Source organism: Parus major, chromosome 8 (genome assembly GCF_001522545.3).
Source record: "Parus major isolate Abel chromosome 8, Parus_major1.1, whole genome shotgun sequence".
NCBI lineage: Eukaryota > Metazoa > Chordata > Aves > Passeriformes > Paridae > Parus > Parus major.
Window position 1 is genome coordinate 6,191,490 of NC_031777.1, and position 21,538 is coordinate 6,213,027.

Genomic DNA, 21,538 nt, shown 5'->3' on the forward strand with positions numbered 1-21,538 from the left:
ATCCTTTAAGCAGGGACTCTTAAGGGAAGCAAAGCAACTGGGAAGTTGTTTAATCTATCACTAATAAATACAAATTTATCAAGAAATAAAAGATTGAAAATCATTGTGACATTATTAAATGGAATCAATGATTCTGTCATTTTTAAAACATATTGAACTCTATGATTCTTGTGGGTCCCTTCCAACTCAGGATATTCTGTGATTCTGTGATTGTAAAATCCTTACATTAACATGATAATAATTTAATGGTGTCTGGTGTTTAATGGCACACAGGGAAAAAGTGCTGCATTTTGGGAAAATAGGACTTCAGTCATCCACAGGAGTTTTTTATGAATAGTATTAGGTAGAGAATTAATCTCCTCCAGGTTGCTGTTCATTCTCTGAGCATGCCCTGTGCTCTGTACCAGCTCCCAATATAATTTCTGATGTGGCAGGATCTCCAAGGCCTATGACACCCCAGAGAATGGGGACACAGAAAATACTGGTGTATTTTTATTGATTTAGAGCCAGCAGTGGCAAACCAGCATTGACAGCTGGAGATAAATGTAACCTACATTTGGTGAGGGACACATCAGAAAAACAGGAGAAGTGGGGCAACAAAAGGCCAATCTCAATTAGCTTTTATTGACCCTGTTGCATAAACAGGCCAGACAGAAGACTCAGGACAGAGGTCTAGATGCTTTTTTTTCCTTTGGTTGTTTTCCAAAAGATCCAAGGATCCATCCTAACTACATGTGGAACACAGCATGGAGCCAACCTTAACACATGAACACAGAGCATCCTAGAAAGTAGGTGAGTAATAGTCTGGCCACAGGATTGCACAACTTCTGAGGAAAAATAACAACTACATACTCACAAATTAATCTCAGGAGAAAAGCTTTCATCAGTTCCACAATATTTTAAAATGCAAATTCTGTTTTTACCATGTGTTCCCTTACTATGCTTACCACAGTGAGAGTCCACCAGCAATTCTGCTGACAAGAAAAATGGCATTTCTCAGCAGTTCTGGGTGATATAGAAGGTATTTTCTTTCAGAAGAGACTTGCTAAAAAAATGGGTTTAAAAATGCAGAGAAGAGATTGACATTCATAGAACCAATCAAAGATTATCCTGGAATTCTGGAATGGTTTGGGTTGAAAGAAAACATCTCATTCTACCCCTTGCCATGGGCAGGGATCCTTTCCACTAGCCCAGGGTGCTCCAAGCCCCATCCAGCCTGGCTTAGACACTTACAGGGATCCAGGGGCAGCCACAGTTTCTCTGGTCAACCTGTGTCAGGGCCTCTCCACCCTCATAAGGAAGAACTACTTCCCAATATCCAATCTAACCATGCCTTCTGGCAGTGGGAAGCCATTTCCCCTTGTCCTGGCCCTCTGGGTCCTTGTCCCAAGCTCCTTTCCAGCTCTCCTGGAGCCCCTCTAGGTACTGGAAGGCTGCTAAAACACTCCCAATTAAAAATAGCCCAGGAGGAGATGCAAACAGTGATTGTATGCTAAACTTTTCATTATCTGAGGAACAAACTTCATTATCAGCACAGAGACACCATCAATTGATTTTATTTAGCAAGGGAATGTTCACTGGTCAAAATTCATGCCAAACTGTCATTAAGAGCCTCATCTGGCTAGGTTAGTGAAGAGCCAAGAGGAGAAGGGGTATTTACTGTTCTAAATAGTGTCTGTAACAGATATTAAATAATAAATCTTAATATGGAGGCAGCAAGTAGAGCTGGGAAGAGTCACTGCCACTGCCTTACAGACTTTCTGTTCCATATCTGAAGAGAGCATCACCCTTCACCTTGTCCACAAGTTCTTTGAGGAAGCTGAATTTTGCTTTCTAATTTTTTAAGCATTTTTTTTTCCTGACCTTCCCCTTATATTTCAGTATTTTCACCCTGCTGGTAGGAGGTGCCTTTCTGCTGACGTCTGTTCTGACTCATCCACCCCTGACTGTTACAGCACTGGCCACGTTTCAGCTTGAGCACAAAGCTTAAGGTGAGATATGTCAAGTGTGCTGCAGCCTTTCCCAAGGAGAAACAACCGTCCCTAATACACATTTTAAAGGGCACCTCTTTTTCCAGCCTGGAAAACTCTTTGAAGCAAAGTTTTAAAACAAACAAAGATAGATTTTAGCCACATGACTATGGAAAATAAACATCTTTCGTAAACACACTAAACTCACTGTTCTGAGTGTGTTAAACATGCCAACCGGCTTTTAATGGAGCTGCAGCACTATCAGAACTTTGCCTCAGACAAAAGCTGGGAAATTCTAATTCCTTAATCATCTTAACTGAGATACTTTAAGCCCAAAGTACTGATTTCTTGGCAATATTGTAATTTCCAGGTAATTACAGTAATGGGTATTTGAAATCAAGTACAGACACACTATATAGGAAGCAATTCTAGAGATTGATTCTGGTGTTGTACCAATAAAAATTATTCTGGTAATAGCTCTTTAATGCTATTGAATGCTGGAGAACTGTAAATGACTCACACAAAAGACAAGATCAGAATTTGAATCAATTTCATGATCAGCGGTAAGAATATCACTAGCAGGCAGGTGATGTTTTGGCTCTTCAAAGCGCTTGACATATACATTAGATAACAAATACCATCATCATGTAAACAGTAGGAGTATTGTCCATTATATATTACAAGTGTAGAAAACAAATGCAGCCGTAGAACCAAAGCTTTCCTGAAGTGAAGCACCACAGACAAGGCACAGGTTTGTCCCACCTTCTGCAAACAAAACCAACTATTTTAACTGTGCACTCAGCTGACAAATTCAGACAAGTTTAGACCAGCAGGAGTAGGAAAACTCACCATTTTTCTAGTCTTAGGTCCTATTATCAGGAAACAAAACCATATAATTATTGCCACTGAATCTCAGGGGCCAATTCATTTACAGAAAGAAAGGTAAAATCTCAAAAAGCAGAACTGGGACAGGAAAAGGGAATCCAGTATTGGATATCTGTGATCATCTAGCTCTGGAAGACACTGCTTTCCCAAATAAAAGCAACTATGGAAACTAAAGGGCAAAATAAGGATAAAAAAAAAGGGGGGGGTGTTCCTCACAAGTACTGTGGTCACTATACATCCACTTACACATTGGGAAATGTCTTCCTGGCTACCCCAGCTGCACAAACCTCAGAAGGATGCCAGGAAGAACTCTGTGGAACTTCCAGAGATTCTTACAGAATTTTCCTTTTTTCCAGTATACATTTCAGAAGGGTTGTAGTAAGATTTATATTTTTAGATCCAGTGCAGCAAGACACCAAATTAAGCTGTGCATGAGCTTGTGCATTGTTACAGCCAAACAGGAAGTGAGACCTTGCTCCACACATTTTCTGCTGTGTGTCTCTGCCATAGCATTAGAGGGGTTCATTAAGAGCCCATTTAAAAGCAAATCACTTTCTGTTAAACTCCTTGATTCTCACAGAAGTTCAATTGTTTAATCCTTATTAAATTCTTGAGAACTTGTCTGTGAAAGTATTGTAACAGAGGCTGACAAACTGAAGATTTCAAAGATATTCTAAGCATTAGATTATTTACATCCTTAAGAATGCTCCAGACAGTGAAATTAATTCAAGCTGGCTTGCCCTAAATTTTTTTCCAGCTCCTCAAGAGATTTTCCTACTGGGTTTAACAATATCAAGCTGGTAAAGAACAAACTACCACAAGATTTGTAGAACAATCCATAAATTTCATCTAGAATAGAAGTTCATGGAATTAGATATTTTTGAAATAAAGAAATTATAATTTAAAGAATAAAGTGGGAAAAAAGAGTGATGTTCTTTCTACACAGTAAGTCCAGATATGTAATTGGGTCTTTTCCCTACAAAATATCTTTGTAACCTATTATTTTGACAACTTTTGCCAGCTGCAGTAGGCTAGGAAAAATTTAAAAAAGAACACTCATACTCAAAATTGGATGAGCTTCACCCAGCATTTGCTGTTGAAAGCCTGCAGACAGGTGCCACAATATCAAATACATTTTAAACTTGCTCCTTTTTCACTAGGGAGAGCATATCACAACTCTGACAGTGAGAGCTTCTCCTGGAGCAGCAGCAACAGTCCTGGAGCCACCATTGCCACTGCAAGGATCAACAGGGTGTTAGTTCCATTTCTGGGAGACATGGGTATTCCAGGTGTGCTGAGGTTCTTACTGCACTTTTGACTCTCCAGCTGCTGCCTGGCCTCATAACAGGAACAACAGACCTTTCTTTCCAGACCTCTGTGGTGAAGACATGGCAGTTGCCCAGAAAATCTGCTGCAAACCCATTTTATCATTAAATGCACTATAGATTCCACAGACAGAAAACAAGGTAGTATCTTTTCCCTTACCACAGGTTTTTTGTCCTTGAAAACTTAGGTTCTTCTTCAGTCTCCTTTTCCTTAAGCAACAGAATTCTTGTGCTTTTCTTCACAGAAAGAGTTGTAAAACATGGGCACAGGCTGCCCAGGGCAGTGGTGGAGTCGCCATCCCTGGAGGTGTTCATACATGCCTGCATATGGCACCTGGGGTGGTGGTGCTCAGCTGATGGTTGGACTTGGTGATCTTAAAGGTCTTTTCCACCCTTAACAATCCCCTGATGTCTCAGACACCTTATTTTCCATGTCCCTGATAACTCCCACCACTCAGCTGAGGACTGCTGGCATCAGTTGACCTCCATCTCATTCTTGCTAGGCACATTTCAAATACTGAAAACCTCCCTTGACTGAAGGCCTTGCCAAAGGCAAAAGCTCCTTCCCTGAGACCACTAAGAAAGATTTTTCTATGGGAAAAAAAGACCCGGACCTTGGGTTAGTGAGGCTAAAGTAAAGGAATTATGGTCAATTCTATAGTGACAGAATGGCCAAAAAAGAAGTACTAATATTGCTTTTCAGCTGCAGATTTCAATGATTACTTGTAAGTGTGTGAAGATATTTTCAGTATTTGAAGGTACCTCATTGATTATCCATTAGAAAGCACATGAAAATGCAGATGGCATGGCTCTGTTTCACACATTTTGTTACACAACTATGATTGGAGTGACCCCAAACTGCCACAACAAGACATTTAACTCTCATTTCAGGCCAAATGTAAAAAAGATATTCAGATGCCTAAAGATGCAGATTGAAATCACTCAAATGATTAAAGCTAATTAAATTCAGTATGCATATATAAGTATGATCTTGTAAGTAATTGTAATGAAAATAGTATTCATTAGTTTGGGAATTACTAAATCAACATTCTGAACAACTTCAGGAAAACGGGCACAGCAAGAACCGGGCTTAGATGAAGACTTACATGAAACCATCCACTCAGTTGTTGGCTGTCACTTCGATGTTGTAGACAGGGATGTAACATAAACACACCAAAGCTCATGTAGCCAGCTTTTACGGAGTGCTCTTTTCCATATATAGCTGTGAAGGTCCGTGTGGTTAAGCCCCATTTTCTGAACTGGTTGCCCCCCTGGCAACCAGCCAATAGCAGCCATGTCCCCAGCAACCTGGGCCTGCTCTTCAGTGGTCCACACTGGTCAAGTTATATAACCTGCCGGTCAAGGTACTTCTATAATGAGTTACCTATCGGTTATAAAATGGGGATTTATAATTGTGAGGCTTCAGGCCAGCTGTTTACCATCACAATAGTTGGCAGCTGTCAAAAAGTAAAGACTCAGGAGTTGTTACAAAAACAATGAAGCATGAAACAGGCAAGATGATACCATTACATACATCCATGGATCTTTCATACTGAGTACTCTGGGAAGCTTTGGTGAAACACAAAACATGCAAAGTGTAAAAAGGTCAAAAGAGAGCAAAGACGATGAAATGTATGGACCACCTTCCATATGAGGACTGACTGAGTGGAAACCCTGCAGCACAGGAAAGGATTGACTTACAGGGGATATTTTAGAAGCTTATATATTCTTGAATAGCCTGGAAGAGGTGAGTAAAAATAACTATCCCTCTCATGCACAAGTTTTTGTGCTGGAAGAGAAAGGGAAATTAGCAGAACACAATTTCTCTCCTTTTGTGTTTTGGCTGTGGAGTTCTGTCCAACCAAACCTTACATGGATGTTGTTCTGCACCTTTGCTGTCCTTTCCATTTGCTGCCTTTTCCATTTTTAATAAGCAAAAAGCTTATATGAGCTCCCAAAGCAACTGGACAAATGCTTAGCAAGAGCTGTAGTAGGAATTTCTAAAACACAAATCCCATCAGCCCTGCCTAAGAAAATGGCTGGGAGATCACATGGGACTAGGCAGAGAGAAGAAAGGGAGAGGGACAGGTAAGCTACACACCCTATTTTATTTTTTTCTTTGCAGCCATCCCCTTCTGGCCACTGTCAGAGTCAAAGCAGTGGCCAACTTGGTCCCAGTCAGCGTGTGCATTCCTATGTTGGCTAAAATCAGAGTGAAATTTTAAAAACAAAATCATTTAACAGGCTTTTATCCAATAAAAAACTAAACAGTATTTGCTGTTCTGCCTTGAGCTGTTATTTTTGGAGCACCATTAGCTAGGAATTAATTAGTAGTAATTGGTAAACCCTTACTGTGAATCTTGCTGTAGAGTTTATGGTTTATCAAGATGTTTCATGAAGATGCATTCTTATGACTCAGATGTGAGGATAATGTTTTCCTTCAAGACTCCTGCAGGTTCCCTGCCATGACTCAGTGCTGTTAGTTATTCTCCATTCTAAGGGCACAGCTGGTTTATAAGAACAAGTGACAAGACTGATGGATTCTCATCACAACCAAAACCAGAGGGGATGGATGGCTTCAACCTCTCACACAGTTTTAATGCTATCACACAAACTGCCCATAAACTGAGCTGAAAGACACAAATAAGTCACTCCAGATTTTGGAGTATGTCCAATATTCTGACACACAGATGTTGTGAATACATCTTACTCCTTATCTTTGATAGGGCAGATGTCAGAAACCTGTGATTTTTGTGTTGTAAAAAGCTGATAAGCACACACAGATGCTTCCTGCTTGATATTGTAGGGTTCAGCACAGCCCTCAGTATCAGCAGACACTGGCGAACAAACTCTTTTCATCTTTGTTGGTATTTTGAGTCCTTTGATCCTCTTATTTCAAATCTGGATCCAAAAATTCCCAATTTATCTTTATTTTAGGCTCCTGAGAGAGAAAACAATCCTTTAAAACCCATGAAACTCCTGAGTAGTGATGAAACCGCATATTTTGAAAACATTTTTCAATCCCAGCGGCATTCTAAGAGCAAGGCTGGGCTGAAGAACAGGACTACTGCTTCTAAAGAAGAGGTGGTTCGCTATTGTATCAATACAGGCTCAAAGTTTGTTGACCTTTTTTTACCTCCTTCCCTGTACAGAAAAGGTTCACTTCAAGCAGCAGGCAAGACTTAGGGTTCCCCTGTTCACATTTACTCTGACATTTACACGCAAAAAATAGTCACCTTCAAAAGAGGAGGGTGAACCAGTGCTTTGGTGGTTTTCTATCAGCAAGCTAAATAAAAGCAATCAGTGCTTATATTTGCAAAGCCATTTTCTACATCAGATTACAGTCCAACATGCTGAATTTATAAATTCCTTTGCCTGGCAATATTTGGGGAGCAGCAGGAAGAAAACTTTCAGTAGACAAGCTGTGTGTAATCAGGAAGTTAGTAAACCCTGTTTTGGAACAGAAGCATAAAGCGACATAACACTTTTACATTTCATGACTGACAACAAAAGAGAATTCCTAGATTTAAAAAGGGAACAACTAACAGATCAAAGTGAATGGAAAATGCATTTACTGCCTGCCCTTCGGAAGTTCCCTGCCTGTGAGGCTGCAGGCACAGCTGCCAGCAATCACCCCAGCCAGCCAGGTGCCACTATGGACCAGGCAATGGCAGCACCTCAGAAAACAGACTAATTAAAATCTTACAAGGCTTCAGAGATCCCTTTATTCATAAGTAGACTAAAAGTACTGAACAAAGCTTTAAACCTATCAGCAGCAAGACCTTATATTGAGTATAAATATCAGTGAGTGACATCACGGAGGAGAGACTTCACCTCCAATCCAATTGACATTGTCTGATCTGCTTCAGAGACAAACGCTCTTAATTCCTGCAGGGGTAACCTCGGAGCAGTTTCCCAGGCTGATCAGCTTGCCTTTGTAGGCCAGGCCAGCTCTGCTAGTCCCAGGGCTGTGATACTGACCTTGGCTGGGCACTTGGGTTACTCCTTGTTGGCGCTGGCGATTCCACACGCAGGAGCTCCACAGCAGCTCTCTCACAGGAGGAGCTGTAAAGCCTCTGTGAAGAGCACTCAATATTGAAGCTAGAGAACAGAGGCTGGCAACAGAGCCGGCCTTAGCAGGAAAATACATTGAATGGGTTGGGATTTTTTTTTCACAGTATACATGACTAGTATTTTTTTTTCTTTTTTTCTTTTTATTTTTTTTTTGCAAGTGTCATGTGGTATTGTAGAAACATAAAAGTTTAAATCTGCTTTTTTCCTGAGCTGCAAACACAATATTTCTTCACCCTCTTTATTCAAACCACTCTAATTAAAACTGTAATTTGCTGTGATCAGACACTTAGGAAACACAGCAATTCCCAAAAGGCTGTGGAAAAGTTGGGTTGGTTTTTTTTTTGCCTACTCGGACAGTATTTCCTTTTAGCCCTGTCATACTGCTCTTTCCACCAGATGGTTTGCTGGTTCCTATTCTCGCTAAGAGGGATTTAACCAGCTTGAATTAATCCTTAGAGTTGTCATCGACTAAGTGTTAATGCTCTGACACTGCTTTAAACCTTAGGGATTTCTTTCCCCTCTGCCCCCCCCGTGACGTGTGGAAAGGGAGGGAGGGCACTCAGGATGTTGAGCTGACAGAACAACCCAGTGCTCCAGTTCAGCAACTCGGTTACAGGCACTCAACTGGATAACCTGTCCCGAAACATTCATACAGGAAATAAATGACAGCCAAGGAGCTTCTATTACTGCAGGAAAACTCAATAATTTCAGTGATTATATGTGAAGCAGGAGCACATGTACACACGTAAGATTTGGCTAGTTGCTTTTTAGCTTACTCGAGGTATTTTGTGTCTTCCACACTGCCCAATTTTTAAAATTTTCCTTTTTAATGTATTCCCTGTTTTCTGAGAAGTAGAATCTGATATAAAGTAGCTTTCACTCTGGGAGGGAATTTCCTTCTAGAGTCCATATTTCCTGTTGTACTGCTGAGCTCATGAACCCAGCACACCTGCATGCCCATTGTATGCATTAGGAACACCCCCTGGAATTTGGGTCATTAGCATAACGCTAATCTCCACAAAGTCATTATTATGCGCACACCGGATTTGCACTGACCTTTTCACCCAGCTGTTCCACTGACAGACTCCCACCTTCCCCTTCCTACTGTCCCTCAGGAAAGCATGGATTACTGGGTGTTCCCACGAGGTACAGGGATCACCTGGCAGGCATTTACCTTTCTGGAAGAGATGGTAACGTTTGTCACTTGTTTAGCAACAGAAGCAAATATTCAGGATAAAAATTAATTAAATTTGAATTTAAGAAGCCTCTTTGCTACTGATGGAGCTCCTCTATGGCAAACCTTGCCTCCAGAAAACATCTGAGCTCCTTCTAGCTGGGCTACAGACAGCAATCTGTGAAGCATCCATTGAAAGCTGGGTGGTTATTCAGGGGGCACTGTTCCCACTGCCCTTGCAGGAAGGCTACATATAACAAATAAATTATTGGGACTATTACATCAGAAACCATATACTAGTGCAGTGATTTTAAACCACGAAGAACCAGGTCTGTTTAATTGTGACAAAATACACAGTCAGCCTGCCACCCCTAGATCTGAAAGCAGCTGTATATGAATTATTTTGAAAAATACTTTGACTGAGAGGCTTATAAATTGTCTCTGCAGCAACCAGACAGCCCTAGACATGCTACCTTCAGTAAACTAAACATGAAGTAATTCAACAGAACTTAGACCATGATCTCACATCCATTGAGCTTAATAACCATTCACAAGTATGAAATTAATACCTTTAGATGTTTGCAGGAAAAAGGTTTTAAATAAACATTTCCAAGTAGTGAATGAACAATTTTAAAAGAAAATATAAGCCTTCTCTGGTTATGGCTGGGATCCCACAGAGGCCATTCATAGTTCCAATTTTATCTTTTCTGTCAGCTGCTTTTCTACTTTTTGCATTAGCATTTTAAAGAGCATAACCAAAGTATTTTTACAATAGAAGTGAATATTTATTCTCTTCTATTCTGCTTTTCTTCAGTGCTTTCAAGAAGCAGCACAGGAATTTCTGCTCAGGATTTTTAAGCTTATTCTTCAAGCAGCACAGGGGCGTGTGCAGGAGTTCTACCCAAAAATGAAGCATGTTAGTCTAATGGAAATCTTGGGAAGGCTGCAGCTGGCATGACCAACCTCCAGTTTAGAGTTTGGGTTATATTTATATTTCTCTGTGTATATAATTTCCAAAGTGTTTTCCTACCCCTCCGCATGTTTATAAACTTTGTTCATTCACTTTTTTCCATTTGCCAACCTTTACCTGGACCACTTTTCTTCCCCACTGCTCACCAGGGCTCTGGCCTTTCAATCCTTCCACAGTGAAGAAGATGAACAAACACTACTTTTCAATCCACTTCTGTGAATTATGGTTCCAGAATTTATACCTCATGTTAATTTTAAGCAAACTCTTGAACAGGGATACTGGAAGATAAAATTATATGTAAAATGCAATTAGAAATGGGAGGAAGGTTTAGTGTGCTGGGATGGCTTTTATTATCCATTTTCACACTACACCAAAGCTTGTTGTGTACTTCTAATTGACTTTTTTTTCCTCCTGTTTCTCTGTTCCACATAATAATAGAAACGTGGAATTATAGAAAGGTTTGGGTTGGAAGGGGCCTTAAAGCTCATCTCTTTCCACCCCCCTGCCATAGACAGGGACACCTTCCACTATCCCAGGTTGCTCCAAGCCCCATCCACCCAGGCCGTGGACGCTTCCAGGGATGAGGCAGCCACAGCTTCTCTGGGCACCCTGTGTCAGTGTCCCACCATAATATATAATGATGTATATTATTAAATATATGTTATAATATATGCAAATATCTACAAAAGTACAAGGGTCCCCAGCAGAGCAAAGCAGGGATGCTGACTGACGTTAGTGTCTCAGAAGGCCCAGTTTAGGCTGATTCACAGCACTGTGGGATTTCTGCGGTGTCTGCGTGAGGCATAGAAATCATGAGTCACCACCACTGCCCTTCCTCTCATCTTACTGATCCCTGTTTCTTAAAACTATAAAAAGTTTTAAGTAATAAAGTATAAACTGAAGCATTAAAGGGAAGATTGGGGTTTCAGTCTGCCCTCCAATTCACACAAACTGCAGCACAGTCCTCACCCATCTGCAGCAAGAAACCTGGTTTGACTCAAGCTACTGCAAACTGATCCCAAGAAGGGAATCATGTTCCCAGTATCAGGGCAGCCAGGCAAAGGATTCCCACTTTGGATCAGTTTAAAAACACTGACATTTTGCTTGGACAAAGACACAGGGCCATGTGAGAATCCGAGTTTCACAGATATTCACTGTACTTCCTGCCACTGAATTCCCTGTGTCCATTAAATACTGTAGGACTCTAAATAAAAACTGAACAGTAGCAGATAATCACATTGTAAACAATCACAAAAACTGGTGCTCTGAAAGTTATAATTTCTAAATGAAACCCTTTTTGGAGGTCATCAGCCAGCTAAAAAAAAGTCATAGGTAAATTAAAATGTATGGTTATTGTATATCCCACTGCAGAAAGCCAGCTCAAGTCTTGGTGGCAACAGTTGTGTCTGAGAAAAGTGTTGAACTACTGATTGATTTATGGGGATCTAATATTAGGGATTTCTCCAAAGTGGTGATGGGAAGACCTCCCCTTTTAGGACAATTATCCTTTTCTAAAAATGACCGATCTCCTCAGGCTGAGTTCCTGACCCTTGTTCTTCTCTGCTGTACTCCAGAGGCTGAGCAGATTTATTTTGATTATCTGTAATACCTTTACTTGCTTTCAAACTTACAGCCAAGATTCTTATCCCCTAAAGACAGTTAATTAAAAAAATCCATTCATAGCAGCTTTATTTTGCATGATGTCAGTGATTACCTCTGCTCTTACTCAGGGCATCATCTTGTGCAAACCTGTGGCCCACAATTAGCAAGACAGTACTCCTGGTCAAAAAAAAGGGGAGGCAATAATTGTTTTAATCACATCCTTCAGTGAATTTAAGCCCTGACGTGTACACCTGCTCATGCTAAATACCTCTGATTATTGTCTCTTTGACAATTTAAATATGAATGTCTATTACTCTAACTAAATACAAAGCTCTGAGTAGAACATGTAGCAACCAAGATTCTTGGTCATGTTGTGACTTGTAATGATCGCCATACTTTTCACCAGTCTGGTTTAATGTTTGCTTTGATGAATATTTTCCCCTCTGCTCACCAGTTAAAACAGCAGGAGAGTTCCCGTGGTCCGACAGACGCACGTGGTCCACACACAGCCTGTCTTCTATGGAGAGGCAAGGATAGGGACAAAGAAGCACACAGCAGGGTTGTTCCACAAAGAAAAGCTATTCCCCCATGCTTCAGCTTCCCTATCAAGATGCCTCTGACAGAAAGAAGGAGGAAAGTCTTCACAGAGCAGGTCCCTCCCCTGCAAAGATGACAGGGATAAAGAAAAAGCAGCATCAGTGCTGTTCTTGTACTGAGGGTACTTAAAACCTGTTCCTCTCAGCTGGACCTTGTAAATGGAAGTTCTGGAGAAGACAAGGGACAGCTGATGTCCTCTCCACTAAACCTACCAGCCTGACCTTTAGATATTGATTTAATGGATGCTAGCAGAAAGGAAACAGGATTTCTGCACTTGATATTGTAAGCCCCTGTGAAAAATGTGGTTCACCTTTTTGGTATAATTTAAAAAGTTTAATAAAAAGACAATTCTGAGACAAAAATAAAGCAAATAGTTAAATTAATTAATAAATACAGCTGGGTGCCTTGTCATTCAGCCAAGAGCACCCCTTACTAGCAAAGGCTTGTTCCTTAAAAGCACTAGCCTGTTGTATATTCATAGATTCCTATGCATGATTCAAACATTCCTCTTAAGTTTAGATGTTCCTTTGCTTAGTTTCAACTCCACCCCCCCAGCAAATCAATCTTGTTTTGGCTCTGTTCAGTCTCACACTCCCTGATAAGAGAGGTTCAATAAATTCCTCCCCTGGAGCTCTGGTTACTGCCATCTTCATCTGGATAAAATAATCTAAGAATGCAGGGGGGGTTTCTGTCTTTTCATTCTCTGGATTATATGAACAAAAGCAGTCTATTTTAATACTATGCTACAGCCTCAGAAATATATATATGTATCACACTACTATTTCTAAGTTTTGTTAATAGCAGAAATAAAAGAAACTATATTAATACAGTAAAGTTTTCTAACATTATACATATAGCATTCATTTTAATATTTGTGAAAAGCCAATAATATATACTTATAACACCCCTATCTGGAAAATTGCTGTACCTGGAGTAGCTGGCAGAGCTCCAGGGCAGCCCATCACAGCATCCCCTTCTGCTCAAAAGGTTCCAGTGGACTCAGCCAGTACTGTTTGATTCAAACTCTTCCCCAGACCTCAGTCCTTTCTCACCCCATAAGGTTTCAAAGTCTCACAGCCCCAGGGTCTGTTTGGGCTGGCAAGTCCCACGTGGCTCTGGATTAACCAGCTACTCACAACTACCTAGAGCCCTTTTTAAAGGTCCCCAGCAAAAAAAAAAAAAAAAAAAAATCCCAGGTAAATTAAAATGTATGGTTATTCTATATCCCACTGCAGGTACTGCCAGAGAACTGCAAATTTAATCTGGTGAAATGTGCTGTGATTAAACCGTGCCAGATTCCTTGTTCTGTCAAGTTAACAGCAGGCCTTTCCATCCATGCCTTTATTGCAGGAATTCAGAGCTCTGCTTTCAAAGGAAATAGCTTTAGGCTGCATCACACATTCCACCTCCATATGGGGAATAGATATAAAACTCTTTTTTTCAACATATCCGGGAAAACTGAGTTGCTGCTAAGACTGACATAACAGTCTGCTTTATCTCCTCAGTGGATAAGCAGACTAAAATAGCATTTTCCTCACAGAATGCTAACACAGCTCCATTTCTATATATAAGCCCATGGATTTATTGCAAATCTACTGATAAAACTAACACTACAATAACTTATGCTGACTACTTGGGGATTTTTTTCCTCTTAAGAAAATTTGAATATACTAGTATTTTTAAATTTTAAATCTTCTAAAAAGTTGCTTTAGGAAGACAACTTTATTTCAGTGAATTTCCTAATTTCACAAGCACCTCAGAAAGTAGACATGAACAATGCTAACTCATGTCTTTGGGCTGCCTCAGTCAGCTTGGAAGGGACCTTCAAGGTAATCTCATTCCAGCTCCTTTATCACACCTCACACCAGAGCAGGTGAAATTAAATATGAGCCTTAACTTATCAAATGCCTATCTAATAATATTGTGGCCAGGTGAATTCCAGTTTTGTTGGCAGTAGCAATGTTTGACCCTGCCTGCTCAGATCTGACCTGGTGGCAAATTTTTGGGAGGCTGCATTCCACTGCCAGTCACATGCACCCTGCCTGCTCCCAAACACCTTCCTGTCCTTTATGGCTTTGCCTGAAGCATTAGGAATTCTTCCTTTTAGACACATGTTCTGTATACTGTTAGTAGCTGATGATATGCCAGCCCCCTTCTCACAGATTTAGAGTTCTCCAAACAAACATTTATGGAAATCTTTTTTAGTAGCCTGAAAACTACCTTAAAGGTTATTTTCCAGCCTAAATGAGCATATGAAAAAAGAAAGCAAAATTGATTAATTAGGGTAAGCATTAGCAGTTTTTCTTATACTCCTGAACTTCTTTTTCTCTGCTGTAGTTATGGCAGGTTCCAACTACTCGTGGATTCAAGTTCAAGACATGGTGTAATTCTGACAACAATAGACCACACCTTTTTAAGGCTCCTAAGAAAGGTGTGGTCTAGACAGGTTCTAAGTTGTGGTAACTATTTGTGTGTCTTGTGCTCAGAGGAATGTGTAAAGGGGTGAAAGGTAGCTGCATTGGGAAGTGTTATTATATAATGCATGCATCTTGAGCTCCAATTAATCCAGTAATGCAGTTATTTTTTATTTTCTTAAAGTTACTCTTTTTTTCTGCTGTTAAATCAACATGGGCTTTAAATGTGAGAATTTTCCTTTCACACTTTACAGCAACTGGTTTCCATTTCCTGGTAATTAGTAACTGCTGGCCTAGATATGCCAGAGCTATAGGAGAACAAAGGAGAGAGAATCCTTGGATGAAGCCAGAGCAGAGAGGGGACTGGGTCTTGTATTCTAACTCAACAACTTGTTCATGGTGGTCCCTTCTTTGCAGTTTCTATGGGGGATTTAGGGCTCGTATTTTATTTTTTTTTTTTTAATGACTTGATTTTCCGTAAATGTAGATGATCATGCAATGATATCCCATTCACAGGCAGCTATGCTGGCCATCAGCTCTCCATGCTCACAGCAGTTGTAAACCTGCACAGAAAGCCAGGGTGACCCAGACATCTGAAGCAGATGGAAATCCAGGGGTAGCTGGGTGGGTGGGGTAAGATCAGATATAGTGACACTCACATCCTCCTTTATTACTCACACACTGACTGCCTAGAAATCCTTTCTGAATGGGATAATAATACTGCTCTTCAGCTCTGGTGTTTTTAACATAGTGCTCCTATGTCTTGCTCACCTCCATTTACTGACATGTCACTGGCTTTTGAGTAGGGAAGTTAAAAAGCTGTCACAGAAACTGAAGCTGAGGCACCCAGGAAAGTTCAAGATATTCCCTCCCCAGGAAACACTAAGCAGAATGAAAATGAAGAACAGATCTTGCAGCACAGTTTTTATTTCCCATCATTATTATTATTATTATTTGCACTCTCTGCATGTTGGGTATTGCAAGGGAAAATAAACAGCTCTGAAACCTCTCTTCATTGTTCCTGAACAGTCTAGTTGTCTCTTTAGTCAGCCAGTCACTCCTACTATTTTCACCTCCTTGCTTTGTTTACCCATGATAGCATGATTGAATACATTTCTCCCTTACCATGCAAGTAGGTGTTATAATTTATGCTTTGTTTTCTTAAATAACCTCCTACAACAGACTCCTTCCTCTACAAAATACAATCTCCACATCACTTCTATTTTTTCACAGGCACCAGCTGAGGTACCACTCACATTGTCATTGCTGTAACCCCTGAAGTCTAAACCAAACAAAAGAAGGAGGTGGACCCATTGGAATGAGTCCAAAGGAGTTGGAGTCCAACAAAGCTGATCCCAGGGCAGAAGTCCCTCTGCTCTGGAGCCAGGATGGGAGAACTGGGGGAGTTCACCTGCAGAAGGCTCTGGGGAATACTTAGAACCCCTTTCAGAGCATAAAGGGGCTCCAGGAGAGATGGAGAGGGACTTGGTACAAGGGATGGAGGGACAGGACACAGGGAATGGCTTCCCACTGCCACAGGGCAGAGTTACATGGGACACTGGGAAGGAATCGCTCCCTTTGAGGGTGGTGAGGCCCTGGCACAGGGTGCCCAGAGAAGCTGTGGCTGCCCCTGGATCCCTGGAAGTGTCCAAGGCCAGGTTGGATGGGGCTTGTAGCAACCAAATAGTGGAAGTGTCCCTGCCCATGGCAGGGGATGGGACTGGATGAGCTTTAATGTCCCTTCCAATCCAAGCCATCTTGTGATTCTGTAAGTGAAGCAGCCTTGCTGAAACTGGGCAGGACTTTTTCAGGACTCACTGAGAGCTGTCTGTTAGCCATAACCTTGATGTAAGAAGAAGACTGAAGGGCTGTGGGGAGGCAGGAAGAGGTCGGTCTTCAAACTTCTTCAACCCTCGTCCTTTTTATCGAACTTTTTGAGAAAAGAAATCCTTGTCTGTCTGGAATAGAACAGAAATCAATCTATCTGCCAGCCTAAATTGTATGGTTTTTAGCCCATTCCAAACCTGAGTGTACACTGACAAGTTTATAGATGAAAATAATAAAATATCATCCTTCAAACCAGTGATTCCTTACCACTGAATACTACACAGAATTAAATCATTGCGGTCTGCACATATCTGCCTACAGCAACTTCAGGTTGTAGCACTAATGCTGATCTGTGATTTTACTGTTTTACAAGTAAAAATTTAAAAAATCTTCATGATACAGTACAAGAATTTCCAAATCAGCTAAAAATTATGGACCTTTGTAGAAGAAAAAATATCACTTCAGAAAAAAATTACTTACTTGACAATTACTGCTGAATAAAGCAGAGTAAATAGAGGAGACCTAGTACACTGTACTCCTGCATAAACACTTCTTAATCAGGTCTGCTATTTCCCAAATACATGGATAGTATTTACATCACAGATTATCTATCCTTGGAGTGAAAACATTATGAAACCTTGTCACTAAGTAAATATTCTTAAGCTAAATGTTCAAGTTAAATCTCAAACTCCTTTGTCCAGTTCATTGTATCCTACTGGACAATTCTTTTCTGTTAAGTATCTTTCTGAATTGGTTTTGCTCTGGTTCATTATTCCTAAACAATCCCTTGAGGAAGTTCACAGGATAAAGACTTAGCATGTCTTTCCAAATACAAATCCCTCTCTTAAACTGTGCTGTCATAACAGTCACGAGGTCTTCCAGACCTGTCAATGTGCATGTGGTGAGAAACAAGAAAAATATTGTACTTACAAGTTCTGGAACTTAAAAATAGAAGCAGAGCTGATCACAGGCTCTCTTAATTCAATTACCCCACAGAGCCTGCCTAGAAAAGACTTGCTCTGTCACAGGAAAGTGCAGAGACTGATGTCAGAAGCAGACATAAAGTACCTTTAGTTCCCTTCATCTTCAGGTGGAGTCACCTGACCTCCTCAAGAGACCACTTAATACTCCTTGTGTATAAAATATGCTCATGTTGACCCAGAGTTTGCTGTCTTGTAATATAACCTCCTCAAGGCATTAAAGGAATGAAAAAAAAAATGTTGCCATAATAAGGCAAAATCCTTTCTCTGATAGAAAGACCTAAGAAGTTTATATTGCTTCATCAATATAAGATAGCTTGAACTCAACTAAAACTGTTGTAACCCAATCTACTTTCATGAGGTGTGTTTATCCTGGAATATGACCCCTTCAGCCTGTCACAGGTCTGTTTTATCAACATAAAATTCCATTAATAATTAGATACCTCACTCCTCTGACCATGGGAACTAAATTATGTGTTCTACATAATATCCTTCTTGCTTCAGAAATATTTTCATTTCTGTGTTAGTTATCTTTTCATCACTGTCTTTTTAAAAATGGATATAGATTTGAAAATGGGTCACGCAAAAAGAAACTATTCCAGAAATTATGCCCCAGGACATAATCAGAAGCCTTACATCTTTATATTTCACTAGGTTCAGTGGAGCTATAGTGACTTAAGTAATTCTTTTCATGGCAGTCAGTGATCAGAAAAGACTTCTGCATATTCAGTAATGCTTCATCACTCATTCTTTACAAGCTACAGTAGTTTATTTTTCAATTTATATTTACAAGTTTGGTCTCAAGAGGTTAGTGGCACTTTCACATATTCATATAAGCTCTCAGTTTCATAAAAGTTGTGTAGTGAATAATCGCCATCACCCAAGAGGGATGTAAAGCCTAGGAAGATTTTTTTAAAAAATTAAATAACCCTTATCTCACACCAGGGTTTTCTTGGTTTTAAGTGTCTCCAATTAGTTACTGCTGCCTTGTAGATTCATCAGCTATCCAGCATTTCCTGGAGAGACACAGAGGGAGAATTCCTTCAGAGAAGCACATCCAGAAAATATCACTCACTCACTCACTAAAGAGAATGCTCCCAGCTGACTGTGCTAACAGCTAATGTTTCTTACATCTTCAATAGCTACAGTCTTGAAAATATTTACAACTTTTTTATCTTCCCCTTTTCCCCCCCTTTCTCATAGTGTCATGAGAATTATGAGATTTGACTGTGTATCATTAACGTTTTGAAATGTTCTGAATATCATTTGGAGCTGGGCTGTTTTCATGTGAAGTAATTTTAAAAGAATTTGAGTAAGAAGCTCTTGCTCCATCTACTAAATCTGGTTTGTTTTAGCTTCACCTTTCAAATTGCCCAAATGCATGATGTCTCCCAAAAATTTACAATGTATATATACTATGAGGTGACACCCAACATAGTTTGTGCTATGGAAGTCTTCAGTTCCCATAGAAGTAAATTTAAAAAATTGTGTTGACTTAGTGAAAACTGAATTTGGCCCCAGAAGAGTGAGACTCTGCTTATATGAACAAAGAGAATAAGGTATTTTTCTTTCATCCACTGTTTAAAGAGAGAATGAAAATTCAGGAATCTCTTAGAGAGGAGAGTGATAAAGACATAATTCCAGTGAAATAAGCAGAGATAAACTGATAAAACTGTTTTCAGATGAAATCTGAGGAATGATGCAAAAACTGTTTTCAGATGAAATCTGATGAATGATGCAAAACCAAGACACAAAATAGAGATGTTTCACAAGATAGAGACACTGCTGTATTTATGAACATAAGGACATATATTCAGCTCAGCATTTTCATCTTATTCCTTTCATTCTTGCATTTATGATCCCATCAGGGTTTACTGCCCTTGATTTCTTAGCAGTCACAACCTGCAGTACTCTGAGCTTAAGGACTCTGTGAGTTGCCCTGGATTGTGTTTGGAGAGATGACGCTTGAGCTCCTGTGGGGCACTGCAGCAGCACTGTCACCTGGATTTATTAAACTCTTACACTACAATGTTCCTACTTAGAAAACCGTACTTCATGCAGGGCTAAAGAGTTCCCTGAAAAACAAGCTTGCTGACCTCAGACAAGGTTCAGAGGTCTTCTTGTGCACTGCATAGTCTTTCTGAAGTTTCTGACATCTCCCTTGGATCTTCCAGAGGGAAGGATAGCAGCTGAAAAAGCTGAATTAGTCTGTGTGTGACTGGGCACTTAGGGGTTCCTGCAATGAGCTCTGAAACCCTTTCTGGAGGCTTCCACCCAGCAAGGACCAGGCTGAAGCTGTTACCACCTGGTGGGTGTGAAGTGAAGAGGCATCCACTGCTTCTCTTCTTATCTAAAACTCAGCATTATTATCTAGTAGAATATTCCTATGTAGCTACACCAATCTTAGAACAGAGCTTGGCCTTTGGATGTGACCAATCATCACTGATGAAATGCTGAAGGAGCATTTCTAAAAGCTTTAAATTATTTCATACTTAAAAAAGAGCTGTAAACCCATTCAGAATCTGGATTTTTGGAAAATCATAGAGTTGGACGGTCATGTCATTCCACCCTCTGCCATGGACAGGGACACCTTCCACTATCCCAGGTTGCTCCAACCCCTGTCTCACCTGGCCTTGGACACTTCCAGAAGCAGCAGATTGTTTGGGCAACCTGTAATTGTGCTTAAACATGAGTAACCTCCACTACTGAAAATAAAGTTGCTGAGCCTCCAACCAGATTAAATGCTTTGTCTGTTTAATTGATCTGGTTTTGCAAGTGAAAAAGTATATTGGATGTTAAAGCCCAGCTGCTTTTTGGTGGGACAGTTTCCCTAAGTGAGAACTACAAAGAGAGAAAAATATCCCATGTTCATTTCAACACTGGGGTTCTTCATTAAAACAAAAAATACATTAAGCATGGAATATAAATATTAATTTTAGAAGAAAGAGCAAATAAGGCACTGTTAGTAAAGACAGTAAGTAAGGAAACATAGTTGAGATAGATTTGATTAATACATTAGAAATGACAAAACAACCCAAGCAATGTTCAGATTCCCAGCATTAAGTAACCATAATTACTTTCTGCTTCTCTAATATGTGTTTGCCACAGGGCATGTATCCACCATGTTGAACAGTAAATTTATGTATTTATGTAAGTCAGCAGCCTCCTTTAAAAAGCAAAATTAAGGTCATGCAATGTTCTATATTTACAGTCTACAGCCCACTGGAGACAGATTCAGTCTCCCACTGAATCCCCAACCACCAGCCTGAGCCTGGTTAATGTGAGATTTTTTTTACCCTGGGGAGTGTAATTGCTTTCTGGTCTGTTTGCCACCCACTGAAACAGTGCATTTACCTGGTGTCCACCAGGTTTTACAGCTGTATATATCTTTATGTATGAACTTTTGTCTGCATTTTCCAGGGGCAGGTAGTGATAGAATGAGGGATAATGACTTTAAACTGAACAGGGTAGATTTAGATTGGATATTTGGAAGGAATTCTTCCCTCTGAGTTTGCTGAGACCCTGGCACAGGGTACCCAGAGGAGCTGTGGCTGCCCCATCCCTGGAAGTGTCCAAGGCCAGGTTGGACAGAGCTTGGAGCAACCTGGGCTAGTGGAAGATGTTCCTGCTCATGGCAGGGGTGGAACTGGATGGGCTTTCAGGTCTCTTCCCACCCAAACCATTCCAGGATTCTGTGATATTGTCAGGAGGCTGTTGAGA

At 40.4% G+C, this 21,538-nt stretch overlaps 1 long non-coding RNA gene across 5 annotated transcripts in view; it reads right to left on the minus strand.

Annotated features, from left to right (window-relative positions):
- LOC107208429 overlaps positions 1-17,911 on the minus strand; it is a 66,437-nt gene extending 48,526 nt beyond the window's left edge. For 3 of the 5 annotated variants that reach the window (XR_001523206.2, XR_002002048.2, XR_002002052.2), the window contains exons 1-4: positions 13,526-13,721; positions 12,452-12,661; positions 10,516-10,676; positions 9,311-9,432 (exon numbers count right to left, since the gene is read on the minus strand). This is a non-coding gene — a long non-coding RNA (uncharacterized LOC107208429). Of the gene's footprint in view, positions 1-9,310; positions 9,433-10,515; positions 10,677-12,451; positions 12,662-13,525; positions 13,722-17,768 lie in introns of those variants that run through there. The other 2 variants (XR_002002050.2, XR_002002051.2) reach the window with 2 other exon arrangements.
- Positions 17,912-21,538: the final 3,627 nt, after the last annotated feature.